The sequence below is a fragment of the Oryctolagus cuniculus genome, unplaced genomic scaffold, assembly GCF_964237555.1.
Source record: "Oryctolagus cuniculus unplaced genomic scaffold, mOryCun1.1 SCAFFOLD_76, whole genome shotgun sequence".
NCBI classification, from domain to species: Eukaryota; Metazoa; Chordata; class Mammalia; order Lagomorpha; family Leporidae; genus Oryctolagus; species Oryctolagus cuniculus.
This window is the reverse complement of record NW_027208220.1, coordinates 5702-12943: the sequence shown is the minus strand read 5'-3', so window position 1 is coordinate 12943 and position 7242 is coordinate 5702. Positions and strand designations below refer to the sequence as shown.

The following is a 7242-nucleotide window of genomic DNA, read 5'->3' as shown; positions in this document are numbered from 1 at the left end:
CCAGGGATTAGGGAAGGAAGGTCTTAAAAGGTAAAAGGGGGGAGCTACTACCCCAGCCTCAGGGCCCCAACTCTCCAACTCCCCAACTCGGTTGCATTTTATAAAACACTCATCCTCTGGGAATTGGGGTTTTAAAACATATCCATGCAGGGGAAGGGAGCCCCTTGAGGGAAGGAAGGTGGTCACCAGAGGCCCTTTGGTCTAGACACAGTGGTGTGGGGAAGGGGAGGTGCTGATGGCTCACACCATATCTCAGGTGGTACCACCCACTCAGGACAGTTTCTTGACTCCTCCCCTTGTGGGACCAGGGGAGGCTGAGCTGATGCTCTTGGGTTGCTGTTGGATTTGCTGTGAGCAGTATTGAGCTGTACTTCATCTTCAGGCATCAGCAGTGGCTGCAAGGCCACTTCCTCTATCTCAGAGACACCAGGTGGGGATTCTTGGCTGCTGTAAGATGTTTAACAGCCCAGATATGGGGTGGTTGGACCTGGTTCAGGGGACCCTAGTCCCTGGCCCCTTAGGCTTTCTGCCTTCCCCAAATGGGGGACAGCTGGGCTTCCAAGTGGAGTCTTGCTCAGTGGTGATCTCTTCGGATCAGCTAAGGAGGAAGCCCTATGAGGGCATGCCTGAGCCAGGTGTTGACTGAATGCCTGAGTCTCCCAAGCCTGGCTCTTCCTCATGGACTGGGAGCTGGGTGACTGGTGCAGCAGCTTCTCTCATCCCTGGAGGGAGGCCACAGATTGTCATAACGGACTGGTGAGGGCTCTCGTGTTGGCACCAAATGTGCATGCCTCTCGGCTTCCTGTTGCTGGGCCAGGAATACTGACAGGAAGGGAGAGGTGTAGCTGAAAGCTGGGTCTGGCTCAGGCTTCCGTTGCATGTCTGATTGGCCAGGCTCTTACAGGAGGTGGAAGTGGTGCCTTCTGAACGCATGGACTGCAACTCGTCCAGTACAAAACCTGTTCTCTGGGCTGACTTGAGGCTGGAGGAACGAGAGCCACTGGAAAGTGGATCGAAGTGAAAGCTTTTGCCAAAGGTGGGAGAACAGAAGCTCTCGGGTTCCAAGCTGGGCTCTGAGTGGTAACTGGGATGACAGCTGCTCTCTGCAGTTGAGGTTGGCTTCCTCAAACTGTCCCCATGACTAACTTGGTGCTGGAGGAATGAGGCAGGGCAGCTGATGTACTGCTGCTACTATAACCCGGCTGACACTTGTACATGGTTGGTGTGGGGGGCTGTCCTTGCCCCAAAAGCCGCTATCTCCATTAGTAGCCAGGCAAAGGTGTGTTCGCAGTCCCATGCAGCTGCTCAGGTCTGGCATAGGAGGAGGCCGGGGTTTGGCATTTGCAGAGTGGCTCTCTGTTGTTTCCAAGCTTCCCTTAGACTTAGTTCCCCTAAGCTCTCCCTGGATGCCATTATCCATGATCTTCACAGTAATCTGACACTTCTGGCTGAAGGAAGGGAGGTCTGATTACAATTGTCTTCTCTTTCTTTGGTCTTCCCAAATATCTGGGTGCTGGGGAATTGCAAAGTGCATTGTTACAGCAGCCATTGGTGAAGGGGCTCATGCCTCCCCGGAATTTACCCATAACCTGTTCACTGGCTGTGCATCCCCAGGCCACCAGCACCACATGAAACCCTGTGAGGCCAGCTACAGGGATGAAGAATAAGCCAGCAACACACTTCACTGCCATTGTGACAGTGTGCAGACCCCTGAGAGCTCCTCTATGTGGCAGAGGACATAAAGGAGGCCAAAGCCAAATAGACCCATAGAGTGGGCTGTCAGGGAAAGGAGGAAGAGGAAGAAACAATGCTCATTCTGGCGGCCAATACATTTGTTCACCCAGGGGCAGGGATGATCAAATTCCTCCACACAATTATCACAGACACTGTGTGGGAACGCCGAGGAGGACAGTAGCAGCGGCAGCTGGCACATCCTTTCATGCACACCTGGATGCCATTGATCTCCACTGTTTTGTCAAGGGAGCTCGAAAATCTTCCTTGTCCTCATCTTCCTCAGCTTGAGGGAAAATGCCTGGGTCCATGAAGGTGGCCCTACTGAAATTGGCCAGAACAAAGAGAAACATAAATGCATTGTAGATGGGCACTGCAGGTGACATATTCAGGCTTAGTTCTGGACACGTACAAGCAAAGAAGAGTTTGCTGTAGCTCCCACTAAGAAGATAGCGGCTGCTGAGGTCAGGATGTGTTTCTGGGTCTGAATGTCTATCCAGACTCTGCGGGCATGTTGGAGCTCTGAAGAGACATCTAACCTACTGCATAGCCCAGGCCCACACAGAGGCAGAATGGATAAGACAATGGGATAAGGGAACCAACAGAGAAGAGTACAGAAAAACAAACAAACAAACAAACAAACGAAAAAATTTCAGGGAAACCAAAAATTTAGAATTATCATCCTTCCACATCCACAAAAAAAACTGAAGGTCAAAATATCTCAAACGAAGGAAAGCATATGGGAGGGGGAAAGGTGATTGCAAGTGATAAATAACCACAACTTGGGGGCTGGTGCCGTGGTGTAGCAAGTAAAGCCGCTGCTTGTAGTGCCGGCCTCCTATATGGACACCAGCTCGAGCCCTGGATGCTCCATTTCTGATCCAGCTCTCTGCTATGGCCTGGGAAATCAGTAGAAGATGGCCCAAGTCCTTGAACCAGCAGATGGAAGACTTCTCTCTCTCTGCCTCTCCTCTGTGTAACTTTCAAATAAATATACAATGACTCATTTAGGACCGAGGTCTTGCATGCAGAGTAAGTGTACAACAACTCCTGCTGTAATTTAACAATTGAATCTCTTATGTATGATGTCAGTGATCACCCAAGACTCTTGCCATGAGTTGCCCAGGCTAAGGAAGCCTTTTGAGACCACAGTCTTTGTCAGTATTTAGGCAAAGCCAAAGGCAAAATGGAAGTTCTGTCCTCCCTTCAAAGAAAACTACATTCTTCTTGGATGGCTCCTTCTTTCCACTGGGGTATCATTCATGGCAATCCTTCATGTAGGACTTTTTTTATTTTTGCCACAGTGTCTTAGAATTCAATGCCTGAAATGTTTTCATGGGCTTTTCAACCATACAAGAATGCTTTAAGGGCTCATTCTGAGGTCACTATGCTATATAAAATGATTGTCATTCCATGAGTCTGCTGTATGAACTGCTTTCCAACTCAACATGTCTTAAAATGCAATGTCTGGTCTTACTCTAAGTCTCTTTTTTATTGTTTTTTAAATATTCATTTATTTGAAAGACAGAGTTACAAAGAGAGAAAGAGACAGAGAGATCTTCCAGTGGCTGGTTCAGTCCTCAAATGGCTGCAATGCCAGAGCTGGACCCATCCAATGTCAAAAGCCAGGAGCTTCTTCCAGGTCCCCCAAGTGGTTCCAGAGTCCCAGTACTTGGGCCATCCTCTGCTCATTTCCTGGGTGCATTAGCAGCAAGAAGGATCAGAAGTGGAGCAGCTGGGACTCAAACCCATGCCCATATAGGATACTGGCAAGGCAAGCAGTGGCTTTACCCTCTACACCAAAGTGCCAGCCACATGCACACAAATCTTAATCAGTGACTATCCCTGGTTTTAAACTGGAAGTTTTCTGGCAGAAAAATCACTAATTTCTCTGGTTTCATTTGAGGTACAGAAATACTAGCATGTTGCTTTTATTACTGCTGTAGAATGGTTATATACCTGCAAGGTAAAGCTATGCAAAAACTGGCTGTGTAACCCTTCTATTTATATATAAGATTGCTACAGCAAAACCCAGAACTAGCAAGTTTTTTTCTTAAAGAAATGCCTATGGTGGCTGATGTTGTGGTGTAGCAAGTAAAATTGCCAACTATGACCCCAGCAACCCATATGAGTACTGCTTTCAGTCTTGGCTGCTCCACTTCCAATCCAACACCTTGCTAATGGCCTTGGAAGATGACTCATTATTTGTGGCCCTGGCTGATGCAGCCACCTGGGGAAGTGAACCAGCAGATGGAAGATATCTCTCTCTCTCTCTGTGTTAACTATTAAGTAAGCAAATGAGTAAGTAAAAGAAATGCCTCCAACCTCCTCTCCTTTCATCCTAAAAATACCCCCACATTACCCCACAAATTTCATGAAGCAGTCTAACCAATCACTGTCCCTTTTCCCTAAGGATGGAGAAGTAACAAAAAATAAAAACATCTAAAATGAAACCCCTATAAAACAAAAGCAGGACCAAGCATCTCCTCTGTCTCCCTTAGACCAAGGCGTCCTTATCCATATTGTACCAAAAATAATTCACTGAATTGAGGGAGTGATACAGCTGGCCTGCACACAAGAAGTCACTTTTCTGCAACAGATAGAAGCCTGCTGGCCAATATTGTCTGGATGGGTTTATTTAGGGGAGTTCCACATCTAGGTAAGGAAACATCCCAGTCTGGGGCAGCAAATAACTACCAATTGTATGTAAACTCCCAGATTCACTGACGCGCACCTGAACACCATTACACTTCCCTAAAGAATATAGCATCTTCAACTAGGAAGATGAAGGTCAAAAGCATCACGAACCAATCAGGAACCTGGACACAAGCTGAACATGCATCTGTCACCTCTAATTTCAATCTATAAGAATCTTTGCTTCTAACTTCCTGGGGAGCCCTGGAGTTAAGTTCCTTGATCTGGTCTTTAAAATAAATGCTTCTTTACTCCACCACACCAAAGCCAGTGATTGGCTTACTGTGTGTTGGGCAAGTATATACAGGTTTTAGGGGTTCTACAGCAACACCACCAACCAGATTGGAGGTATGTCCTGCAATAAGGGCAGAGATGGGACTTGAACCCAGGCATGCTGACATAAAAGATACGCTTCTCAAGGAGTGCTCCAATCATTATGCCAAATCCCATTCCCTTACATTTTTAAACTAATTTTTTCTTTGAATTCCAAATAGACTGAAGGACACAGCAGAGATCACCCATCTGCTGGTTCAGTCCCTAAATGTCCACAATAGTTGGGGCTTAGAGGTCAAAGTGAGGTGCCAAGAACTCAGAACTCATTCTAGGTGTCTCTCATGGATGGCAGTTGGGCCATCTTCTGTTGCTTTTCCAGGTGCATTAACAGGGAGCAGAATTGAAAGTGGAACAGTTGGGATAGGAACCAGCTCCTATATGGGATGCCAGTGCTCCAGGTGGTGGCTTACCCACTATACCACAGCATCAGCCATGATTATATTGCACACCTCTGCTTTTGAAAATATTTAGAAATAATTTGAAGCTGCAAATTACTGATTTGGGCTTGTGCTGTGGTGCACCAGCCTGTAGCATCTGCATCCCATATGGGAGCCTGGCTGCTCCACTTCCAATCCAGCTCCCTGGCAATGCACCTTGGAAAGTAGCGGGGGATGGCCAAGTCCTTGTGCCTCCACACTGATGTAGGAGATCCAGGACAAACTCTTGACTTTGGATTAGCTCAACTCTGGCAATTGTCATTTTGTGAGTAAGCCAGTGCATAAAAGACACAGCTATCTTTCTAGCTATCGCTCTCCCTACCTCTTTCTGTATCTATTTCCAATAAAATAAATAGAAAAAAAATACAGTGTGGCTTTGGGGGGCCACTACTCAACACTCCCTCCCCAGATTTAAAAAGTCAGTGATAGAGAATTAATGAAGGCATTAGTTTAGGAGCTCACATCTTTTCCTCTTGCCTCAGACTAAACCAGCAGTGAGTGCTCCCCAAGTCTGTACTGCAAAATCCTGATAAATTTGTTATCACACTTTCATTATCTGCCAATCTCTGAATCTGTGTTGGGATTTCTTCTCCCAAACACTCTCGGATACATATAAAAACAACATAGCCCAGTGTAGCTTCATCTGATTAAAACACTCAGTGATGGATAATTGACTTTATATGAAAAAAATAAATAAGCCACCCAGGAACATCTTAGTAAATGATTGCTTCTCTGTTGCTAGTTAAGAGAAACTCCCAGGGAATAAGCACTTGGCCTGGTAGTTGAAGACCCACATTCCATACTGTGCTGTCTGTCTCAAGTCCCAGTACTGATTCTGTTCCAGCTCCCTGCACGTGCACAACCACGGAAGCAGCAAGCTCAATAGTTGTCTCTCTGCCACCAATATGAGAGATCAGATGAGTGACCAGCTTCTGATTTGGCCTGGCCAGTTCCAGCCCATGCAAAATCACTATCTCTCCCTCTTTCTCTGCTTATGTGTATGTGTCTGTCTCTCTTTGCCTTTCAAATAAAAATTTTTTAAAAATGAGAAACATCCTAGACTGCAACAAGGCTCATGTGCAGGATCATTTCCTCCATGTGGAAACAGCCCCAAGTCTTCCAGAAGTTGCAGTGGTGCTTCCTTAGCACAGTCTTGAAGGAAAAATGTTCTTGTATTTACTGTAGGCACAGCACCTACACCACCTGGTGGATTAAGAATGCACACCATAGGAGGCCTCTTGGGTGAGTTCAGGATCAAACTCATTGTTCAGTGGCTTCTTGCTGCCCTCTGCTGGACTTCTGATGCAACTAATACATTTTTTTGTTAGACACTGACAAACTGCTTACAGACCACCCTACACAATGAAGAATAGCAGAGTTGAAGTGATCCTAATTTTCCATTTTAGTACTTAAAAAGCTATAGAAATTGAGAGGGATCATATTCGCAACCTGTTTTAACTGCATCCTATTTTTATGTTTCATTTTCATTTCCTATCATCTCGCATTTTTTACTTTCACTTGTTATCTATTTTCTATAGCTCTCTATTTAGGAATATGTTGCTATGTTCCATATATATGTGCACTTCTCAAACGTCCTTCTGTTATTGACACTCAAGATAAATCCCTGTGGTCATAGAACATTCATTGTTTTATTTGTATCTTTTCAGTTTATTTAGGCTCTTTTGTGACCTAGCAAAAGTTCTTCTGCAGAGTATTACATGTGCACTTGAACAGCAAGTGTATTCTCTTGTCCAACTATACTGTCAAGTTCTTTCATGATGTTCATATTTCCTATATCCTTTCCAATATATTGCAAGCTACTTTGCAAACTTCTTTCCATTACTGAAAATGGCAAATACATGTGCCCTAATACTAGTTGACAACTCTACTTCTCCCTTTTTGTCTCTCTGTGACTCTGCTTTCAAATAAATCTTAAAAGCATCCCTAAAGAATAACATTGAAATTTTCATTGCAAGTGCATTGGTTTGATTTTATCTTCTGTAATTTTTCTGAGTTCTAACATTTGTAATGGACTCATTAGGGTTTT

General features: G+C 45.1%; 1 pseudogene; it reads right to left on the bottom strand.

Annotated features, from left to right (window-relative positions):
* Positions 1-240: 240 nt before the first annotated feature.
* Positions 241-2244, bottom strand: LOC100352566 (palmitoyltransferase ZDHHC5 pseudogene; annotated as a pseudogene).
* Positions 2245-7242: the final 4998 nt, after the last annotated feature.